Raw genomic sequence first — 24,634 nt, 5'->3', positions numbered from 1 at the left:
ACAGGCGTGAGCCACTGCGCCTGGCCACCAATTATTTATTTTAAAAAATCCTTTTATTTAGGAGAAAGCAAAGACTTGTAAAAATAGTGTTAACCAAGGGGAGGTTATTCATGAAAAATCTATTCTATATTTTAACATGCCTCGTTTCAGTAAGTGATTTCAGTCATGTAACTTGAAAGAGGCCACCATGAAGAAAAACGTTTATTTCGCCAGAATGTATGTATTACAATAAAATAGTTGCTAATGAATTTTTTAAAATCATTTATTATCAGACTCTGTGAAAGTGAGATTATCATAATTTGGCAGAGTGGATCAAGAACAAAAAATAAACTATCAGATTCAGGAAAAAGGAGAAACAAAGCCATGGGTGAGCAATCAGTGAATCATTGTAGAGTTTGTTTTTGGGGGTAAAGAAAAAAAAAAAAAACCACACACATTGAAAGAATTTTGAGTGAAAACCCATTGGACTGAGAACTCTTAATAGTATGGTCATCATAAGACTTTGAGGGGATTTCTTTATTATTTTTTTAGAGGGTGAAAATGGCTTGAAGAAATTCCCAGGGCTTAGTGAATAGAGATACTTTACTGAATTTCAAAGTGATGTTGCAGGCGTACGCTTGTAAGAAATTTGTGAATTGGGATGATCGAAAAAAAAAATGCACAGGTGGTGAACTGAAACCTAGTGAATGGTGCATGGCTGGGACAGGCCGTGTACAGTTGGGGTTGACTTGGGGAATCCCTCCCAGAATGGCATCAGATGAACCAAGATTTGCAGCTGCAATGGTGTGCCTTGTAATTTGGGGTTTCCCTCAGGCAGCACTTTTCTAGGTTGTTTGGAAGTGTTACACTATGACCACTTCCTAATCTTCTTATGGAAGGAGGTACCTGTATTAGTCAAGACCTTTTCCCATGCAAATGTCAAAACCCAGCCCAGACTGGCAAGTGATGAGAGGTTGGGGTGAGAGAGTGTGTACGCTTACAGAGCTTAAAAGTTCAAGGGTTAGCCTGGCCTCAGACCCAGCTGGAACCAGGCACTCAGGTAATGTCATCAGGAAGGGTCTGTTCCAATTGTTCTGTTCTGTTTTGTTTCTTTCCTATTGGCTCCGTTCTTTGCCAGGTTTTTTCCCTTGCTGAGGCCAGAGGGCTTATAAGAGTCCCTGCTTCACATATTTACAGCTTGGCAACCCCTCGGAACGAGTATCTCTTGCTCAGTAATCCCAGCAAAAGTCCTTGAACCAAGTGAGTGACTTGGGTCACTTATCTATACATGAACCAGTCGTTGTGGAGAAGGGAGGGGATGTGCTGATTGGTAAGTGTGTTAGGCTGTTCTTGTATCACTATAAAGAAATACCCAAGGCTGGGTAATTTATACAGAAAACAGGTTTATTTGGCTCATGGTTACACAAGCCACATTAACATGGTGCCAGTATCTACTCGTTTCTGAGGAGGCCTCAGGGAACTTTTGCTCATGGTGGAAGGCAGAGGGGGAGCCAGCATGTCCCATAGCAAGAGCAGGAGCGAGAGAGAGATTTGGGGGTCGGGGGCACACACTTAACCAGATCTCAGGGGAACTCATGTCACAAGGACAGCACCAAGCCATGAGGGATCTGCCCCTGTGACCCAGATACCTCCCACCAGGCCCCACCTTGAACACTGGGGATTACAATTCAACACAAGATTTGGTGGGGACATCTATTCAAACTAGATCAGTGAGACCTAGCATCGTATCCAGCCCTGCATTCCCCTGGATGGCGCTGGCTCCCTTGAAACCACGGAGATCCAGAATAGGTAAGGAGTAACTTGTTGTGACTCAGTTTCCTTTTAGAAGATGGAGGAGTAGGTGCTATATAGACATTTTGTCCCTTATCTTAAAGCGGATGAGCCATATCATATTGCTAGCCATATTGTTCAGCCAGTCAGCCGGTTAGCGGAAAAATCACTTCCTAGATTTGGACAATTCGACATTTAATCCCAAACCTGGAACTAACTGCCTATATAGCTTGGGAGTGCAGTAAAAATAAATGTCTTAGGACTCAGTTCCTTCATTGGAAACCAGAAAAAGTTGCTCTGGAATATTTCTGCAGTCCCTTTATACTGTAAAAAGTTTATATATCAAACTTATAATTTTCATTTGTTTTCTTTTTATTTTTATTATTATACTTTTAAGTTCTGGGGTTACATGTGCAGAACGTGCAGGTTTGTTACATAGGTATACACGTGCCCTGGTGATTTGCTGCACCCATCAACCCATCACCTACATTAGGTATTTCTCCTAATGCTCTCCGTCCCCTACCCCTCCACCCCCTGACAGGCCCCAGTGTGTGACGTTCCCCTCCCCGTGTCCATGTGTTCTTATTGTTCAGCTCCCACTTATGAGTGAGAACATGTGGTGTTTGCAAACTTATAATTTATGTGGTTGCTGATTGCTTTCATATACGCCCATGCCCATTTCACAGACTAGTATGTTCTAGACATCAGCACCATCTATTCTTGGTTTTTTTTTTTGTTTTTTTTTTTTGAAACAGACCCTTGCTCTGTTGCCCATGCTGGAGTGCAGTGGTGCAATCTCGGCTCACTGCAACCTCCGCCTCCCAAGGTCAAGCAATTCTCCTGCCTCAGCCTCCTGAGTAGCTGGGATTACAGGCATGCGCCACCACGCCCAGCTAATTTTTGTATTTTTAGTAGAGACAGGGTTTCACCATGTTGGTCAGATTGGTCTCAAACTCCTGACCTCAAGTGATCTGCCTGCCTTGGCCTCCCAATGTGCTGGGATTACAGACGTGAGCCACCGCGCCCAGCCCAGCACTGTCTATTCTGTGTCTGCACTTTGCAGCATGGTAGTTACTAGCCATATTGGCTATTGTGCACTTCAAATGTGGATAATATGTTAGAGGAACTAAATTATTTTATTTAAGTGTAATTGATTTAAATTTAAATAGCCATGTGTGACTAGTAGTGTGTACAGTTCTAGTCCTGGGTTCATGTAGTAGTGTGGACAGTTCAGCCCTGGGTTAATGACAAAATCAAGCTACATAGTAGACAAGTGAAATGTGAATGACCACGGAACATGACTTAAATCTTATCTGGTGCCTTTGGTGAGTAATACTTAGGTGTATTTTTCATTCATAATTTGTAGTGGAAATAAAAAGCACTGCTCCTTCCAGCAAATACAGAAAGACTGTTTTCTCCCTACATATCCCCCAGCCAAAACAGTTCAAAGGGTTGGAGGCTGATTATTTTAGTTTTGTGGTTCCTCATGTATCTTCCTTGTCTAGTGGCATGAAGCAGTGGAAAGAATGTTTAATAAGGAGTCACAGGTTTGAGGTTCTGCTCTCGGTTCTGCCTGTAACTATTTAGAGGTATGACCTTTGGCTCTTCATTTTTCCCTCCTGGGCATCAGTTTCCTCATCTGGAAAATGAGGGGGTGGGATTAAGATGATCGCTAAATCTATTCCAGATCACAGTTTCTGTGATTCTATGTCTTCTTCTTAATTCTGATGACCAGGAGAATGGCTGAGGCTGAGGGTTCTCTTTGTGTAATTACTGAGCTGGAAAGAACTGGGGAGATACCTTGGACCATTTCAATGTTTGAATTATGGAGTGTTAGAACACTTTTCAGATTCCCACTGGATCTGAAGGAGCCCTGAGGAAAGTCAAGTTCTGCTTCATTCTTGTTTAGTGTTGTATCCAAGGTAAACCTGGACACATGCAGAACAGTTAGCATTAAGCAGTGTATACTTAAAAAATTAGTTTACTCTGAGGTTGCCTCCTTGTGCCACTTTCAGAGTTGAAATTCCTGTGGAGGTAAAGGTTTCAGACAAAGTGCTGGTAGAATGAGCCAAAGTGAAGATCACCCAGTGAGAGACAAAAGAGAAAGATTAGTATCTTAAGTGCGCTTGAGAAATGGGTTCATTGAGTAAAATCATAACTACTACTGCTTGCTAAGCCAGAAGAAGGAAATTCGGAGATGGTAAGACTCTCTTTGGTACCCAGGGAAATTAGGGTTAAGGATGAATGCTTGGAGTGACTTCATCTGTAGAAGGTTGGATTCTGAAGGAGATGAATCACAAATGAAGAGATAGAGGAAGGAAAGAACATTGGCCAGATTTGCGAGAGCAGGTAGGTGGATTTGAAGTGTTCCAAAGGACAGTGTGGTAGGATGTGTCAAAGCAGTACAGAGGCAGAAAGCCATCAGCTGGGGCTGAATAGAAATAAGATGTTTATTTGGTGATTTAATTGTGATGTTCAGTAGTACATTTGATGATTGTGTTGTTATTGTGTAATAATGTGACAAAGTTAAACATTTATTGATGTGGTCACGCTAGTGAATTCCCATTGTAAACAGTGGCTCCTATTCTCTGTCTCCATAGGATCTTTCAGACACAGTTGCATCTTGTAGCTTTATTTTTATTTTTTAACTGGCTATCTTTATGTATGGGAACAGTCATCTCCAGAGATTCATTTTCATCTCAAAAAATTAAAGGTGTTAATTGCATTTTTTCAAAACTCTTATGTAATTATTTAAAATTATTCTACCGGCACTATAAATCAGAACTTTTCCCATTATATTGCTGAGGAACATTTATGACCTGTTTAGACAGTTTTGATTTATAGGTTTAGGAAACAAGAATATAGAAACCATTGCCAGGTTTTAATTTGGAAATTTCTTTAGCTACGTCTGTTTCTGCAGAAAAGAGAAACAGAAAGCTGGTAGAAGAGGTGATTGGAGAGGTATGGTCCACACTAGTGATTCACAAGAAAGAGAAGCACAAGACCTGATTTGGGGGTCCTGCTCTGAAATGAGCAATTGGCATGTCTTGTGCATGTTGTTTATACATTCTAGGCATTATTTTTAAATGCTGGTTCTGTGTAACAGGTGCCTACCTCTGAGTGAGTTATTTAAGTTTCTAGACCTCAGTTTTCTCATCTATAAAATGTAGACTGAAAATAGAATCTTCATAGGGTTATGGTAAAGATTAAGTAAGCTCGCTCATCTGTGCATTCAAAAATTTTTGTCAATGAAGCCTCTGCTGAGAGCCAGGCACTGTGCTGGGTGCTGAGTGAAGGTGGCAGGAGGAGGCAGGGCCGGACCTCTCTTAGTACAGGTAATAAGTACAGGAATAACCCCACGCCAGGAGTAGGTGATAAATGAGAGTGAGCCCTGATGTGAACAGGTCGTCTTAATTGTCAAATAATGACAATAGCACCCCAGTTTAGATGTTGTGAAACATTGGAATGCACACATTTAGAAAACTGATCACAGTATCTCTCAGATGAATATGATCCAAGACATTTAGAGATAATATAAATTGTCTCTGTCGAGGGAGGATGGGGAAGAGTTAATATGCTGAGATGAAAAATCAAGATTTTTTTTAAACAAAGTCTCAGCAGGCTGAAATTCTCGATCAAAATGAAAAAGATGATTAATGGACATGAATGCAAAGCCCATACCACGGTACTAGCATAGAGTGAAGAACTCTAACTTAACAGCGGTTCATGTGACGATTAGTGAGGCATGATTGTAACACCAGTAGGAGCAAGTTGAGACCTAGGTGGGGAGCAGGGGCAAGGACTTTAGACTGCATTAATAGAATAATGAGGAGTTGGACTTCTGTCCTCCTCTGGACTAGAGGGGCAGACACCTGTCCCGCCATGCTCATTTCTGGGCACTCTATTTGGAGGGGCGCAGGGGCAAGACAGAGTGGGTGGCCTTGCCCGTCACTTACCAAATACTAGCTACATGCTTTAAACAAAACCAGAACCTGTTTAGGACTTTAGCAGGAAGGGGCAAAACCAAACTGTGAGTGGGCGTGGTAGGAAGCGGGCGAGTTGTTACCGTGCGGGAGTTCCATAGCATCCACTGTTGGGATGAACTTAGTTCTTAAATCTGCAGTTCCCAGAATCCAGGTAACGAAAGAGAAGCAGAGGTCACACTAGCTCTTCTGTTTCCAAGGAGAAGGGTTAAAGTTGCCACTATTTATGACTAGTGGCTCCAGTGAAGTCTGGGCTGCAGTCTTCCTGTGAGTCTTTCCTCCTCCTTCTCTTTCTTAGCTGCATCAGTGAAGAGCCATTGGAGGGAAAACAAAATGAAGTGGAAGCTCCTTGGGCAACGTTATCTAGTTGCACGATGTGCTGGTATTGTCAGCAGTTTAGAAAAACTGCTTTTCGTGCCCTTCCAGTCTTACGTCCATTCAGAAGAATTCTTTTCATTTGACAAAATTAGCAAGAGAAATGAAAGACAGATGATTTTTAAAAACCCTGGATAGCTGTCTACCTTTAGTAGGTACAGTTGTATTAGGGTAAGTCATCCAAGTTTACTCACAGCCATAAAATGACATTTGTTATTTGTGTAATCTCTGAATCATGGTTTGTACCCAGCTTTGTTTTGTTTTTTAGTTTTCAAAGAGTCTAATCATTGATTGCTGTATACAAATGCACTTTTTGCATATGATGAGGTCACTCAGTCATAAAATCATCATCAACAAGATTTTAGTCTCTAAACATGGCAATATAGGGATGCTTCTCTTCTCATTGAATGCTTGTCTTATGCATAGAGATGCTACTATTTAGCAAGGACTTAATTACTTTTTCCTTAACACTATGTGAAATGCACCACAGGTGGAGAAAGAAGAAAGAGCACACAATCCATCTCTCAGAGCTTACAGTTTAGAGAAAATATGCACAGGAGGCCGTGCATGGTGGCTCACGCCTGTAATCCTAGCACTTTGGGAGGCCAAAGCGGGCGGATCACCTGAGGTCGGGAGTTCGAGAGCAGCCTGACAAACATGGAGAAACCCTGCCTCTACTAAAAATACAAAATTAAATGAGCATGGTGGCGCCTGTCTGTAATCCCAGCTACTCGGGAGGCTGAAGCAGAAAAATTGCTTGAACCCAGAAGGTGGAGGTTGCGGTGAACTGAGATTGCGCCATTGCACTCCAGCCTAGGCAGCAAGAATGAAACTCTGTCTAAAAAAAAAAAAAAAAAAAAATATATATATATATATATATATATACACACACACACACACACACATACACACACACACACATGCACAGGAAACATAAATGCTTCTCAGGAGGGGATGAGGTGAGAGGGGAGTAAGGGAAAGAAGAGAAAATAGAAAACATTCATTGGTTTATTCATTTGTTTATAAAATTCATGAAATCTTTGCTGAGGAGCGGTATGTACAGGGTTATGTACAATGGCGTTTGATGAGCTAATTCAATATGTAATGGAATGATGAAGTGACTAGCACAGAGAGTGAATGCTATAGGAAGTCAGGGAAGTGGGAACACCCCAAATTTAGTGCCATGGATGGGAAGATGGCTAGGTTAGTGACCTCTTCTCCTTGTGTGTATGTGCATTCCTGTTAAAAAGGATAATTTTGCCTAATAGAGGAATACTTTTTGTTTAGACTTGGCTCCTTTCTGCTTTTCATGACATTCAGTTTCAGTGTACTATAAACAGTTCTTTAGCTGTCTTTCCCCCCACTCCCCACTTAGTTCATAAGGAACAAGTAAATAAAAATTAACAAGAGCCACCTTCACTCCAGTGCAGCGATGCTGCCTTAGGAGAGAGTGCACTAAAAAGAGACCTCAGGGTTCAGGGATTGACACCTTGCTGCAGAATGGGAGTGACATGTGAAAAGTCAATGGTAGCCTTGACTGTGCCGTTTTTGTTCGAGTTCTATTTCCTCTCCTAGAAATCTAAGAAGGATTAGCATACAAGTCCTTGAGGTTTTAGAAGTTTGCCCGTGCTTGGATGTGAGCTGTCTTCAAGTTTTGTTCTACTTAATTGTATAATAAGATAACCATGTCTGATGTGATATTATTTAAACACTTGGTGACTGAAATATCTAACCCATGAGCCCATGCTCCATAACTTCATGTGTTCCCATTCCCTGTGTGAATGTCAGATTAACGCTTCAAAAATTTCAGAGACGTATTAGAGATCCACTGACTCAAACATCTCTGGCTTAGAAGCTTAGCAATCACCATTGAGAGCATGCCAGGATAGGAATAAAGAACACCAAACTCTGCTAACTTGGAGGAAAACTATGTATGTGTGTTTGACCCAGCTGAGGGCAAGGCTGGATGAGATCATGTTAATCATGGACATGACATGAATAAAGAAGAACAGAGACCATGCTCAAAACAGGAAGAATGAGAAGAGGAAGAGATAAGTAAATTTTTGAGATAGGAAATACAGGTGAAATTAAGAAAAAGAAAAAACACTATTCATCTCAAAGGAAGGGAGCTGGAGCATGAATTATAATCACCCCAGCCACACCAAATCCTTCACATTCTCTGGTATTCTGACTCATGTTGTCTGCCATGTGAATGTTGGCACGTGCCATTCCAGTAGCTCAAATGCCCTTCCCGGTCCTGCCTGTCCATCTCCCTAGGGCAGAGCATTATCCTTTCATCTTCAGTGTAACCCTTGTCTTATTCTAGAAGTTCTCTTTTCCCTGAGGCCAAAGTAGGAGCCTTTCTTTTCTGATGTCTGCATATTTACGTGTTTGTTAATTCAGCAAATGATCACATGATGGTAAGAAAAGAAAAGATATTTCCATTTCTTTCTTTGAGTTAGTTGGGTATTGAGAACTTGAAAAATAATCTTAAAGTCAGCCTGTTAAACTATGATGCTATTTGGGTGCAAGCTGAGCCCTCTCTGGAGCCAGGGTGGCTGGGACTGCGCTGAAAGCCAGCCTTTCTGGAGACAGACTCCACTGTGAGTAACAAAACATTGAAAAAATATAGGCCGAAGATTCCATAAATTAGATCTCATGTTGGCCAACCTACAGTTCATTGTTCTTGACACTGGGGCAGAGACCCCTCCTTAGAATATCTCAGTAAGGCCTGGCACTGTGGCTCACTCCTGTAATCCCAGCCCTTTGGGAGGTCGAGGCAGGAAGATCACTTGAGCCCAGGAGTTCGAGACCAGCCTAGGCAACATACAGAGTCCCTGTCTCTACAAAAAAGAAAAATAAAAAATTAGCCAGGCCTGGTGGTGCATATCTGTGGTCCCAGCTACTGGGGAGGCTAAGGCAGGAGGATCCCTTGAGCCCAGGAGATTGAGGCTGCAGTGAGTCATAATTGTGCTACTGCACTCCAGTCTGGGTGACAGGGTTAGACCCTATCTATTTTTAAAAAAACAACCCATTGGGTCCTTGAGAGCTCAGTGTTTAGCAAACCACCATACTCTTTCACCACATGCAAATGATGAACTGGTTGGGGTGTGTAGCATACCAGTAACCTCGAGATTTAAGTGGGACTGCTATTTTGCCTCTTAAAAGATGACTCTTGATCTAGTAACCCTGGTTAAAAAACAAAACAATCAAATGTCTTCTTCCATTGTTTGGCTGAAGGAGCTGCCGCTGCTGAGTTAAATTTTGGAGTGAGGATCAACAGTACCTACAGCACAAAAAAATAAGAAGTCTAAGGAACTAAAATAAGTTTTGGCTTCTGTAATTTCATTATAGCAAAAGGAAGAAACTGAAGGAAAAGTGGTTATGTAGTAATAGTAATAATGATACATTAGGAAGCATTTTAAGTGCTTACTGTGTGCCAGCCACTGATCTGTTTTATCTCATTTAAACCTTGTGTGGGTGAAGTACTAGGATTAGTTCTTTTTTATAGATGAGGAAACTGAAGTCTATAGAAACCAGCAATTTACTAAATGTACAGCCAGAGAATAGTATCACCAGGATCAGAACTGATGGCAGTGTCTCTGCAGTCACCACGCTGAATTCTCTCCCTGCCTTTTATGATTAGAGACCAAATAAGCTCCGCCACCCTGATGTTTCATGTTTACATCTGAGACACTGTGTATTACCAGGAGAACTCGGGCACTGAGGCTGCTCAGTCATGTGTCAGAAGGAGATGAGAGAAGATCATCGGTGTCCGTCTGTCTCTGTTTCCAGCAGTGGAGATGGGAGTATAAGAAACTGCTTAATCGAGAAGTAACTCAAAAAGAATGCGTGAACCACTGGTCTCACTCCCTCGATCTTCCCACTCCTGCATACAGCCAGCCCAGTTGTGGGTTGTCACTGTGGATTCCTGTAAGAATCAAAGAGGACATCAGAATTTTAACTTTGTGTTATTTTAGCTTCCATTATGCTGACTAATCAGTGACACTTGGTCACATTTATTTTCCATGGGAGTAAGACTGAACTAGCCCCTTTGTTCCCAGGCTTAGTTTTACCCCCAAGCCTCGTCTCCAGATTGGCATATGGGATAGAAGCCTTGTTTTGGAGTCATTCAAGTCCCAACACCCCACTGACTGGCTTCAAGATACTGGTTAAATAATTTAAGCGGCCCGAGTACAGTGACTCACACTTGTAATCCCAGCACTTTGGAAGGCCGATGTGGGTGAATCACCTGAGGTCAGGAGTTTGAGACCAGCCTGGCCAATATGGTGAAACCCTGTCTCTACTAAAAATACAAAAATTAGCCAGGCATGGAGGCAGGCACCTGTATTCCCAGCTACTGGGGAGGCTGAGGCAGGAGAATAACTTGAACCCGGGAGGCGGAAGTTGCAGTGAGCCAAGATCGCACCACTGCACTCCAGCCTGGGTGACAGAGCGAGACTGCATTTCAAATAATAATAATAATAATGTAAGCTCTTAGAGCCTCAGTTTATCTATCTGTTAAGTGGGCATAATAATACCTACTTCATAGGGTTGTTTGGAGGATTAAACACTTTTATAGGAAATGCCAAATGCATCACACATTCCCATAAGTATTGCTGTATTTCTCAGCCATCTTGTTACCAGGCACCAACCCTTCCCTCATTTTCCCTTTCTTTGTCAAATCCTGTGCCAAGGTCACAGTATGTGCTTCCCAGTTTGTGATTGGTGGCTTCTTTAGAGGATTTCCTGTACCTCCCTGTTCATGAGTGGCTCTGGTCCTGTTACCTTAGCATTGTCTTAAAGTTGTCCAAACTCTGTAACCAGCAAATGAAGAGGGTCCCTAATGCAGGAAACTGAGCCCTGGAGGACACAGTCACATCCCAGCTCTTCCATTCACCAGCTAAAGGACCTCAGACGAGTCCCCTAACCGTGAACAACATTGGAGGGTTTGCTAGACACTGTGTACTTGCCATACATTGGGTAAAATATTCACACCGATGCTCTCAAATCAGGAGGCATTAATTTAGAAGTTGACACCACCTCAGAAAATAATAACAGAAACATCTATCTACTCTGAGGCAGATAATCATTCCCACTTTACAAATGAGGAAATGCAGATAATATAAACTTTTGCAACTCACCTACATTGCTGATGAGTAACAAATACTGGGTTCAAACTCACATCTCTTCTGCTTCAAACTCCAGGTAGCCTTCTCTATGTGCAGTGGAGGTTATAGGATTCCTGTTTCATAGGTTGTGGTAAGAATGTTCACAGGGCTTTGCAAACTTCAGAGATAAGGGGTGTTGCTGTTGCTGTTGTTAAAATGCAAGCCCCAAGGCAGGAAGAGGTCAGGATTCACATGAGGCATAGAGAAGGGTATAAGCAGAGAACAAAGTTAGAGGGAAGAATAAGTTAGTAGCCCAGTGGAATGGTGAATGGATGAAAAAGGGTGTCAGAGAACAGTTAACCACAGCACGCCCTGATTTCAAAGGTCTGGTCTGTTGGGTTGTGACATTACATAGATGTGTTCTGACCCATCTCAAAAATTGGACATCACTGAATTTAATTAAGATCAATTAGACATTCCTCCTATTGTTCAAACACAATGCCTTATTTGTTTGAAAAGAGGGAAGTTCTATATGACCTGAAAGCTTCCTGCTTCATCTACTGCTTTTCTTCATGAAGGATGAAATGCCATTTGAAATAATAAAAAATAAATAATTGGCCTGCAGGCTAGACTGCATTTCTGTATGCATTTTCTCAAGACGTTATTAAACTATTAATACAAAACGTTATTAAACTATTAATACAAAAGGGGTCTGATGTCTCTGTGAGATAACTCTTTCTTCCAAATGTCCCTTGCAATCCAATCTAAACCTTAGCTGTGGCTTCAGTCGGAGATGGAAAAGGCACCCCCCATCAGTAGCAGCCACCTGATGCTTAAAACTCATCTCTCCTTTCCAATATGCAGCCAACAGAAGCAAGCAAGTGGTTTGGGAGGCTGGATTGGATAGTCAGAAATCTTTTTGGTGAAAGCAGACATGGTTGAAATAAAAGAACCAAAGTGGTTAAGGAAGAGGATGAAAAAGTCACAAGCACAAAAAATCATAAATATGTTTAGAAGTCAAGTTGTTTGAGAGTCTTCATCTGACCCCGTCAACTAAATCTACCAAGTCTTAAAGCATGTATGTGACTAACTGTATGTACTACAAGTTGTTGATGTTTCATGGGGCTTATGACCTAGAGAACATCCCAATAAAGGTTTTGGGTTTTTCCCAAAAAACATTTTTTTGGTTGTTGTTCCCTGACTCATTGTACACATGACAGTGTTTGAGAATATCGGACTCTAAAATCCTATTTATAATTTTAAACCATATTTCTGGTGGTTCTGGTTTCATTCATTCATTGTAGAGATGGGGTCTCACTCTTATTGCCCAGGCTGTGGAGTAGAGTGCAATGACGTGATCAGGGCTCACTGCAACCTCAACCTCCAGGGCTCAAGCAGTCCTCCTACCTCAGCCTCTGGAGTAGCTAGGACTACAGATGCATGCCATGCCTGGGTAATTTTTAAAAACATTTTAGAGACAGGGTCTTGCTACATTGCCCTAGCTGGTCTTGAATTCCTGGCCCCAACTGATCCTCCTCTCTCGGCCTCCTGAGTCACTGAGATTATAGGCATGAGTCACTGCACCCAGCCCTATTTCTGGTAGTTTTATGTAGGATACTAATTGTAAGCAGAAAATACCTAGAGATTAGTCCTTTGCTAATGTAAAATGTACACCTGGTACATGATAGGTGTAATGATAGCAGTAATGGTAGCTGCTGCTGTTGTTGTTGTCATCGTCATTGTTGTTGTTGTTGTTGTTGTTGTTGTTAAAGAAACTATAGAGGCTGGGCGCAGTGGCTCACACCTATAATCCCAGCACTTTGGGAGGCTGAGGCAGGCAGATCACCTGAGGTGTCGGGAGTTTGAGACCAGCCTGGACAACATGGTGAAACCTCGTCTCTACTAAAAATACAAAAATTAGCCAGGCATGGTGGCAGGTGCCTGTAATCCCAGCTATTTGGGAGGCTGAGGCAAGAGAATCGCTTAAATTCAGGGGGTGGAGGTTGCAGTGAGCCAAGATGCACCATTGCACTCCAGGCTGGGTGACAAGAGCGAGACTCCGTCTCAAAAAAAAAAAAAAAAAAAAAAGAAAAAAAAAGAAATTATAGAGAGATCTCATCCATCTTCCTCTTTGTTTAGCTGAAATGTGCAGGCACAGAGAGGTGACGTGACTTGCCCACAATCACACTATTATTCCTGACAAAGTCATTAATAGAATCCTAAGTCATATCTAGTATTCCTGTACTATCTGAGTTAAACAGCCTGCTTGAGGCCACTGTGGACTAGAAAAGATGTGCTGACCGCTTCAGCGGCCTGTAGATGAGCTCCAGTACTTGGAGCTGTCTGGAAACTACATGAACCGTCAAAGACTGGGAAGTGGAGACACCCAGGGTTGCTCACCTGGATGCCTGTGTCAGATTCCATTCCTGAGTTCTTACATACATCTGTTCTCAACCTCCCTCTCCCACCCCCTCCCCACTAGAACTGGCCTTGCAACGTTTTTTTCTAGAAAAGGAGACGAACCTTGAGGCTTTTATATGGTCACTCTTAAAGATAGGGTGTGAGCGTCTGTGTAATTGGTGACTATTAAGGAAAGCAAAGCAAGCCATAGCAAGCTGCAGAGCCCCAGAAAATGTTTTCTGTGTAGCGGTTTCTATGCCACACAGTGTGGAAGGCAATTATCTTGGAGGGGATTCCACAGCCCTGTGCTGGCTTCCCCGGTGTAAGATTTATTGTCGGCTGGATTGGGTGTTCTTTATAAGAGCATTTACTCGGCATCTAAAGCGCTGTCAAGAGTGCTACTTCCTGAATGCTTTTGAGGTTGCAACTGCTAAGCTTCATTTTCCCGTCTTGGAGATATATTTTTGAAATGGTATGCAGGGATTTGTACAGGCCTCGTGCTTCCCATTGACACTGACAGGAGTTGCACTGTTAAACCCCAGCACGCTGCTGTGGAAATTTACCTCTAATGCCCAGAGCCCTCCTTTAGCTGGGAGCCTGGCCCACACGTGCGCGGAGGGTTCGCGTAGCAGGGGAGAGGGCCCGAGAGTGCCCTTGTTTTGTGTAAGTCCTACCAGCTAATCAGTCTCAAAGTTGACTGTTTGAACAAAGGATGAGCAAGTACTCTTCTTTTGCTTTTTTTTTTTTTTCTCTTTCCATTTTGTGGATCTTAGGAATGCCAGAAGAAAACTCGAACTGCGAGTCAGCTAAATATACTGTATCGTGAAACCTTAGGGACCACTGAAATGGGAACAGTGGCCCATTAGTGCTAAGAAGGTGTTTTATTGAAAATGCGCCAACATGCTTTCCCTGGAGAGTGAGCAAAAGAAGGCAAGATGCCCAACAGTAATACAGGTTGTTCTCTTAGGCAAGCTAAAATATAAAGTTTGGCACTCCCCTGCCGTGAGCGAGCAGGCAATAGAATAGACGAATGTGCATTTTTACATTAAAAGTGCCATATTTCACTAGGGGTACCCCCCTTCCTCTCCCCATTTTGTTTAAATGTCTTCATTTATATATTCCAGTTAATAGTTCATTACATGTCCTTTCTCTGTCTGGCTTTAAAAGTTGTCTTTTGAATAAGTTAAAGTAGTCAAAATTTCCTAATCCTGGCAGGCTTGCCAGCAGAGGGCAGGCGTAAAGAAGGTTTTGACATGAGGGTGTGTCAACCTAGGGTCAGAGGAGGGTGGCGTTGCATGGGAGGAAGATGTGTGAGCATTGTTCAGAGGGCAGGATGGGACACGCTCCCTTTGCCTCTTTGCAGGCTTGCTGCACACCACGGATCTCTGGAAAAGCTGACTATACTAAATAAAGGTGGTCAGTTGCCTTTATCTGATATTCAGCGATTTCTACATAATTAAACGTTAAAAAAAATTAAAATGTAATTTCATTCCCCAAGAGCCATCTTTTCTTTCCCCTTCAGTGCCCCATTTCTGGTTATGCTTAAAAATCGAGGGCTTGCCTGTGGGTGGGCCAAAAATACTGTCACTCTTCGGGAGGGAAATAACAAATCATACTTGGTGGTGGTGGTGGCGGCAATGATTTTTTCCCCCTGATATCTGAAGGATACGGCACTTTGGGACATGCTCTACTGCCCCAAAACATGTACCTTTTCAAGAACTTTGCACACTTCCGTGTAATCTGTTCTAACCTCATGGCAGAAACAGTCCATTAACAAATTTTACATTATGTTAAAACAAGGGATTATGGTTTTATCATAAATGAGAGAGGGTAGTTTATTACTGTTAGTTAGATGCACAGTTAGGAAAGTATGTTGTCATTTTTCTTTTCTGTCATGATTTTGTTTACCTCTGATGCTTATGAATGCTTTTAGAATAGGGGTTTGTTTTTAGGTTGATATTTTCCAAAGCTCATCATACTCATAAGTCACCTGAATGTTGACATGTCATACTGTGTATATACAAATTAACCAGAAGCAGTGACATTATAAAATGTTGCATTACATGAAAATGCAAACGGCAATTTGGAGGATGCATTAAGGGGAATTAAAACTCCTATGGAACAGTGAGAACTCAGTGTTTTCCCCCGGCCAAACTTGCAGGCACAGAAGAAAAACAACATAATTAGCTTCATTGTCAACATACGCATAACAGTGACATAAACAATATCAATATGGAGCTAACTGCCTTAGCTCCCTGTAGATGGATGATGTATTAATTTATATTTTTAAGTAAAAGCACTGCTTAAATCAACACAGAATGGTGGTTCCTTGGAGACAAATCCCCAGATCTCAGGAATGGGGCATTGCTGTTGCAATTTAGTAAGTCTAATTGGCTGCCCCGTTGGCATTCTTTGGAGAAATACTTAAAGCTGTCCTCCTTCTGGGGAGGCGAGCTTCCCTGGGTAGGCCATCAGGCATATTACTGGGCTTACATTTTGTATTCCTGTTGCTTTAGCTTTTTCTCTCCAGCAACAGAATCAGTTGGTTGAATCTCTTTAAGTTCTGTCATTTCAGAGTATGTCCTGGATACTCCATTAAATTAATTGGAAAGGGGAAAGAAAATGTGTGTTGTGTTAACACAAGTGTTGTTCAGAAGAAGACAGCAAACTTGAATTAAGGTTTTGGCCTCTGATCACACAGTTGATTTTTCGCCCCATGCTCATATCCTTTCTGTAGTTATTTCCAAGCAGCTTCTGGCAAAAGCAGGCCTTTTCGTTGTAACTGAGGACCACGTGGGCCAGGGACCATTGCTGTATCAGCCTCACCACAGGGCCATTCATCAGTGTACAGAATAATGTCCTGAGGAGACGCTCCTCCTGACTCTTCCTTTAATACATCTTATCTCCATTCTCAGCTCTGAATGGGCAGTAAAACCTTTCACTTTCTTCTGTGTTCAAGGCTAAGGCTCAGCAGAACCAAATATAATACATGATTTTAGTCCCAGGTGTGTTATTTGGTGGTTAGAGTTTGGTGTGGGATCATAGTAATCTGTTCTTAAGTGCACAGCCAGCTGCACAATGGACTCATTTAGCAACTGACAGGTTTCTTAATATGTGGTGTTTGAACAAGAGCTGTATCTGTTGTGGGTGTTAGGATGTGGGCATCAAAAATATTTTTAAAGTATGGTATTTAGCATTTCCTTTACTCTTCCTTAAACATTGGCCTACCCGTCAATATCCACCACCCCCCCCACCACCACCACCACCACAGGTATTCATTTTATTTTATTATGGCTTCTCTTTTTCTGTAATTATCCAGTATCTGCTTCCTCTTGAAGGCCTGTAGTATGTTTTATTTTTTAATTTCTTTATTTTTTAAGACAGAGTCTTGCTCTGTTGCCTAGGCTAGAGTGCAGTGGTGCGATCACAGCTTGCTGCAGCCTTGAACTTCTGAGCTCCAGGTGATCCTGCCACCTCAGTCTCCCAAGTTGTTGGGACTATAGGCATGCACAGTCACACATGGCTCACTGTGTGTGTGTGTGTGTGTGTGTGTGTGTGTGTGTGTGTGTGTGTATTTTTGGAGACGGAGTCCCACCATGTTGCCCAGGGTGGTCTCAAACCCATGGGCTTAAGCAGTCTTCCTGCCTTGGCCTCCCAAAGTGCTGGGATTATAAGTATGAGCCACTGCACCTGGCCATGTTTAATTCTTAGGAGAAATCACTTTGCTTTTCTAAACCTCAGTTTCCTCCTCTGTACAATGGGGGCTGGAATTTGTGTTCAGATTATGACAACTGCATGAAACTGTTAAAACACCCACAATCCAAAATATTTTTGTTGGCCTTTCTTATTCAGCTTTTCTAAAATGACCTGGCGCTCATAGTGATTAATCAATGGTTTTAACGAAGTCTTATGAGTTACTATTGGTTTTAACATTTTATATTATACTCCAGTTATGGAAGTTCCAGTTCTTCCTGAATCCCAAACACAGGGCAAGTGCACAGGACCACAGGAGTTTAGAATTAACCAAAGTGACCTGGGCATACGTAGTTTATCCAGGTTTATCACTGATGGGACATTTCCTTGCCCAGAAGTAGTCTCTGAGTCACCATATCATCTGTCTGTTTGGAGAGAGGGCAAGATGGGCTCCAGGTGGCTTCTGAGTTAGTGTGCCAAGCCATTTCCCTCTCTCTTTTGTCACCTCCCCCTTATCCAAACCATCAGCCTTTAAATGCCACCTCCCCAAGGGGCCTTCCCAGACCCCTCCTCCTAGTGATCTCCTCCTCCTTTGTGGTCCCATGGTGCTTACAGCCACCACTGTGCAATTTAGTACTTGAGTAAGCACTGCATTGCATCACTCTCTAATTATTTTGTTTAAGGCTTGTCTCCACAGCTGGGTCATGAGCGTCTGTAATGTTTTTTGTTTGCTTGTTTATTGTTTGTTTTGATGCACCTGGAGACTATTAGCTGATAAACACTGACCTGCAAAGGAGTTAGTCCACATTCTAAAAGCATGCATGAGTTTTATAGATGCCTCATGAAGAACGTAGTTTCTAAAATAAAAATACATTGCATATTCAAAGTACATCCCAGTTTTTGTTTATAAACATTAAAACTCAATTTTAATACTTTGGGAAAAAGAAAGTCACTTAGGCGTTTTGAAATGATTCTTTCCACTTTCTCCCTGTACATTGGTTGGACAGCACTTCCTTTATTTTTATTTCCTGCCGTTGGGGCTCTCTGCCAGCCCCTCCGGAAAGAGCACCTTGTCTCTTTAAGAGTCAGAACTCTACTGATAATCAGGGGACTTTCTGGCAGATTTAAGGCCCTTCTACCCCCCAGAAGCGCCCTTGGTTCTCTGTTGAATATTCATGAGAGGGTGGGGTCACATTTTGTGACCTGAAAAAATCCCATTAATAAATTTGGTATCTGACACAAAAACACTTTAGGGTGAAGAGCGATCTGCGCTGTGCCCATTTAACATCTGATCATACGTTGATGGTCACTTCGCGCTTGTCTCTTTTACAGCCAGAGTAAAGAGGGAATTGTCTGCTCCCCGCTGACCCTGTTGAAATTCAGGCATTTGCTTGATTGGAAATATTACCAATATTCTTTATGGTTTGTAGTAACCTGCATTTAATACACCTCACATCAAAATGTACTTTCAAGTAAAACTCCTGGAATTACTGGGTCAGATTTTGTTGCCTTTTTTTTTTTTTTTTTTTTTTTTTTTTGAGGGCAAATAGGTATTCATTGATGTCACATTATTCCTTCTCCTCTAATATTTTGAGAAAAAGAATAAAAATGTGTGTGTGGATTTTGTGTGTGTGTCTTTAAAAAAATATACAGGCCAGGAAGTTTTTCTCCAAGTTTGAAGGTGGTAAATAGGTGATTTTTTAGAGTCGCCGAAACGGACTAGATTAACCTGACGCTTAAATCGTGTCAGTTGAGCCAACAAAGTTTAGCATATTGTTGACTTTTTAAAAAAAACACTGTAACTCAGCTTTCAATAGCCTGAAAGAGCAGTGACTATTTCTAATAGAGAAGGTCATCCTAAAGTGCTTATTGAGAGTAGGTTTTGTTGTTGCTATTGTTGTATAAATAAGAAAGGAATTTAAAGAATTATTTCTTAGCAAACGTGTGGCAGATGCTTTCTTCGGCAGCTGTCGTTCTAGAGGGGAAGTTGCCTGGTTCAGCGACGAGGCACGTTGTTATTTATTTCCACCCCGCGTCGGCTTAGTTTTCCTCGGTGCGCACTGGCACACTTTGGCGAGCCCGACTCTGGGAAAGAAAGGGGTGTGGGGAGGCCGAGGCTCTGTGAAACCCCCGACGTGAAGCGAAAGTTCTCCTCCCAGGGCGGTTTTCGAGGAAAGCGCTTCTCTGCGCTGTCTGGGAGACCCACGTCCCCTCCCGAAGCCGAACAGTTGCTTGGAGCTGTCGGCTTGGCGCCGCCAGCGCCAGGTGCCCCTCTTCGGCCTCCCGGGTTTCTCGGAAAGGTTAGGACAACTCTTTGTCAGTTTCAAAGACGAAACAAACACGCCGCCCCGCCGGCAGCCCCGGCCCCGCAGAGCCCCGGCCAGAGGGAGCGGTGCGCGCCGAGCCCGGCCGACCCAGACGTCAGCCGGAGGCGGGTCACCGGGTTAACAGCTATTAAGTGGAGTTGCTCTCCAGACAAAAGCAGGGTTGCACCCGAGCGTGATTTCACCTGCCGCGCGGAGGGGGCCGGGGCGCGCGGGCGCGGGGCGCGGGCCGCGGAGCCCATTGTGTGGGGCGCGGCGCGGCGCGGCGCGGGGTGTTTAGAGGCGGGTTGTGATTGGTGGAGCAGGGCGGGGCGGGTGGGCGCGGCGCGGCGCGTCTTGTCAGCCCGCGAGCCGGAGCGCCCCTGCGCGCGTGCAGTCCGCCTGCACGCCGAGGCCGCCGGACCCCACGCCCGGTCCGCGCGGGCGCCCCGAGCCCGGCTCCGCGCGCCTGGCGGCTACATGGAGAGTGTCAGGTTGGTCCTTCTGATTGATCTTTGCCGGTTTCGCTCTCCTTCCCCCGGCTCCGCGGCGCCCGCTTCCTGGGGGCCTCGCTGGGGAAGGCAGGAGAGCCCGAGGGTTCTGAAGTTGAGTCTTTTAAAAAATCATCCTCATCCTCGCTGTTTACCAACTTGGGTAGGAGTTGCGCTCTGGAAGTGGAGGCGGGGAGGGAGGAGAGGGGTAAGAAGGAGCTGCAGGCCTGTGGGTCCTGGAGAGAGATCCCCCCCCAACCTTGCTCTCTGGCTCACACTCTCGCTCTCTTTTTTTAAATGTTCATGGGTGGGGTGTAGTTGAGAGTTGGAGGAAGTCCTGCTTGTGTGTTTCTCTCTCTCTCTTTTTCGTTTGCGATTCATTTTCTGCCGGTCTGGCCTTCACGCAGCCACTTTGGTGAAGCCCTCGCCATCACTCCATTCGGGGGACGTATCTGGGGTGTGATTTCTGTCACTTTCAGAGCGTGTGAAATATACAAGGAGCCTTCCATCTCAATGTAACCCATGTGGATGTTTCTTTGCTTCTGATAGTTTGTTTCTATATCTGTCTAGGCTATTTTCAGCTTAGCTGTTCAAATTCGAGGAGTTCACACACAGTAAAGGGGGAGGGAGAGGCACAGAGCCCCACACCGGAGCAGGCGAGCGAGCGAATGGAACACTCTGGCAGGTTGGGGATTCTAAGCCTCTGTTGCATTACTTGGCTGGTTAATTAAGTAGTGAGCGGGGTTTGGGTTTGGACGTGCAGCAGACTGAGGAATTGCCACGGGGTACTCCCAGCTGAATCGGCTCTGAATGTAGCTAACTCAACTGTCAGAACTGCATGAAAGACGGTCAGTGGAAACGGGACTTTTATTTCCCCCCTCCCCAAGTGTGGTGATGGGAAGGAGAGGACCTTTAGGAAGTGGGTGGTAAAGTTTTAGAGCAAAGTACATATAGACTCTTCCTCTTTGGGATTAACTCCTTCAAGTCCTGACAGTTAAAAGTAAAATATCTAGTAATTTTATATTTTTGTCCAAACAAATCAAATGTTCTAATCAAACCAATTTAAAAATGCAAATCACCTCATTTCCATAGATTCCAGCATTCTAAAAGTGACACATTTGGGGGAAAAATTAAGCCTGATAACAGGAAATGTGAATCATACTATCAATGACTAATCTGCTTAAGAAAAAAAAATAAGTTACATTTATTTTATCATTAGGAAGGCAGTGTTAAGCCAAATTTTTTAAAGTTTAAAGCAAGTGCATTTTTATTTTAAAAGCGGCCCTGTTTTGCTGTTTTTATTTGTTTGTTTTCATATAATGAGTTTTCCAAGAGGAATGTATATATGCGATCAGAGGTGGTTTATGTGGTAAAGAGCGCAAGCTAGCATGTTAGTGCCAAAGAGCTGGAACATGATCACATTAAGATTCTAGTTTAGGGTTTGATGTGTGTGTGGCTGTTACTGTTGTTTAAAAGAATACAAAGCTTCCTTGGTTATTAAGATTGACCACTAAGTAAATCAGTTGAAGACTGAAGCACGTTGTCCTAATTGATGCCCTTTGCATAAATTGAAAAAAGGTCTGTATCTATTTTAATGTGATTCTTTGTAGCTGCCTGACACATTTCAGTGAAAAGTGTGTAAAAATGAAACCAAAATACAGACTGCCTACCCAGAGACACTGGCTGACTTACTGTAGGATGTGATAGAGCTGAACTGAAAACGCATTGGGCTGACACTTGATAATCAAAGTTGATTTATTGTTCATTAGTACTGCATTAGCCCTTTCAGGCAAGACAGTTATTTGTGTAGTGGCCTGTCAAGAGTGAGACTGCAAGCACCTGTCATTTCTAAGGCATGAGATAAGCAACCAAATATTAAGAAGATGCAAATAAAAATAAATTTGACTAGGTAAAGGGGCACATAGTAATACATTTTTTTCTTTAAAAAAATAGTATGGATCAATACCAGCCCGTAAGAAAGAAATCTATTGAGGATTATTTTTTAACCCAAAGAACGACTTACAGAAGGAAAGTAATGGGCTTTATATTCACCCGTTTGCCTTAAGAACTTTGTTTCCTGCCCAAATGTTTAGCTTGTCTGACAAAAAGTTGGTTAGTTAAGGAAATGAGAAGCATAACATGTCAATTATCTAATCCGAGTAATTTAGGTAAGGTAGGTTTTTGTTTGTGTTGTGTTAATGAATATTTTATTAAATGAAACTTGTAAGCATGGGTTGATTACATGAAAATGTGATGGCATCATGGCTAAGCTATGATAATGTCGGCTAATAATGTCAAGTGCATTTTCTGCAACATGTATCACTCTCGATTTTTTTCTTCTTTCCCTGGAAGGGAATGATCTCATGACATATAATAGAAAACAACCTAAGTGTCAAAAGAAAACAAAATTAGCGAACTTTTGTCTGCAGCCATAGAAACGCGGATTAACTCATATTTTTCCAGGGATGGAATGGAAACATTCTGCATGAGGATATATAGTGTATTGTCTTCTCTGAATTTTCATTTGACAGGGATTTTAGAGGCTGTGATCTTAATTAAATCTCAACTAGCTGAAATAATGCATCTAAAGGCATGCAGTGTTGCGTAACCTTGCTCAGTTGGTAAACCATAAATCATCAGAAAGCTTATGATAGGAATGGTTGGTTTGAATTTTTTTTGTTGTTGTTTGCAGTTAAATGTACCTTGAAAAACAAAACCCTCACCATCACTGCCTTGCATGTACACGTTGTCAGGACCTGTCACTTGAAAGATAAACTCTTTTATGACACTGACCAGTTCTACAACTTCTTAGCCAACCTCCACACAATTGGAAGATACCGTGAAATTAAAATCGAGATTAATTAAAAACAATGAAAGTTCAGGTTTGTCTTGGTTAATGTGGCAGAAACATTGTTTGAGTTACTATGTTTCTGAGACAATCAGGAGAGAGTGTTGTGACTAGCTTCTCAGTCTGTACTAAAATTTGAGTAAAATTTGAATTGACAAAATGAAGGTTGGAGGAATTTATTTTATTATGTGGTTTAGTTGTAGATGAACATCACTAAAGAGAACCTGAAAACCATGTTCTTGGTAACTGGGCAAATATAGTGGTCAGTTAGATTCCACTTCAGGTAGTTCATCATTCCTTGATTTGCAAACAAGGGATAATGTAGCAACAGTTGATCGAGAAGGTTAGAGTAAATAAATACATAAATCGTGTCTCTCTGTGTGTTACATTTTAAAATATGCATTTAATGACAAGGAATTATTAAACAGCTTTATTAACTGTCTAGGTTTCATAAATTATAATGCTTGCAAATATTAGGTTATTTACTTTTAGTGCCTCAAATAGATAGTTTTAACTGCTGCAGTTTTTGATTTATATATATGCTTGAGGAGAAGGAAATACCTACATATAAAAGTTGAGAATGCTGTCTTGTGATAGCTTGATTTCATGTATCTTTGCACATAACATTTCATGTAAGACTAGAAGTTACATTGCTGATGGGCTGTAGCTCTCTTGGGGCAAAAGGGTAGCTTTATGTGTATCTGTGTGGCTAGATTTGGGGATAGTCTTAACACTGTTAGCTAAATTTGTTGTTTGGTAAAAGGTTTGTTTTCTTGGAAGCAGCGTATCTCTGGACTCTTGTTTTAGTCCTTTCAGAGCGTGCAATACTTCCCTCCCACCCCCACCAAGTGGCATTTTGCATTCAGTCTTATTCTCTTTCATTTAGAAAAGAAAACTCAGGTGTCTCTTAGCTAAACAATCCTTTGCAGATTGTGGGGACTTGAATCATCTGAGAAGGGCTAATCTGGGCCTCTACTTTTGGATTGTAGGAATGCTCTTCATTGAGTCCCTCTTCCAACCTGTGAGTTGTTTGAGGAGAAATTAATTTCAAATGAGAAAAATGAATACTGAACACATACATTGTGCCTCATTTTCAAATCCAGTTAAAAACAACTAATCAATGAACATGCAGGCTAAATGTTAGGGTGAGCTTTTTAGAATACCTTGGTATCATGTTTTAATTTCTAAGCTTTATCTTGCCCTTAAATCTGAAACATCATTGTTCAAATAACTGAGAACAAGGTAAATCAACAACATCAAAAAGGTCGGCTTCTGTGATTTCTCAAGGGCTTGTTATTTTGTACTTCCCAATTCTATTTGATGTCTTGACAAAACAAGATGACACAGGGGAGAATACATTAAATTTTGATTTTTTTCATCTAACCTGTTACAGTTGTGGCAGCTTAATTTCTTCTACTTTTTCCTGAAGATGGCTTTTTGTACAATTACTCTAATTGTCACACCACTTCATGAGGCGGGTCTGCACGGGTTTCCCATTTGCCTTGATTTTACTAGGCATTTTTGAACATATTTTGACCTTTAACTTGTAGGAAGATTTTGGTTGGACTTTGTCTTCATTAGAAATAAATCAGTGAATGGTGAGATTGTCAAAGAAGCAACTGATGTTTTCTCATTAGAATCTCATTTGCACCCTTTAGCT

General features: G+C 42.2%; 1 protein-coding gene across 50 annotated transcripts in view; it reads left to right on the top strand.

Annotated features, from left to right (window-relative positions):
- Positions 1-24,634, top strand: part of FOXP1 (forkhead box P1) — a 632,383-nt gene that overhangs the window by 501,959 nt on the left and 105,790 nt on the right. For 9 of the 50 annotated variants that reach the window (XM_015445389.3, XM_005547610.4, XM_074032716.1 and 6 more), the window contains exon 1: positions 20,027-20,129. The exons of the other annotated variants lie outside the window; for them this stretch is intronic. The gene's annotated coding sequence lies outside the window, so the exon portion shown is untranslated. Of the gene's footprint in view, positions 1-20,026; positions 20,130-24,634 lie in introns of those variants that run through there. 50 annotated transcript variants of the gene reach the window in all.

The sequence above is a fragment of the Macaca fascicularis genome, chromosome 2, assembly GCF_037993035.2.
Source record: "Macaca fascicularis isolate 582-1 chromosome 2, T2T-MFA8v1.1".
Classification (NCBI taxonomy): Eukaryota; Metazoa; Chordata; class Mammalia; order Primates; family Cercopithecidae; genus Macaca; species Macaca fascicularis.
Note: the sequence above shows the minus strand (reverse complement) of the source record. Positions and strands in the feature narration are given on the sequence as shown.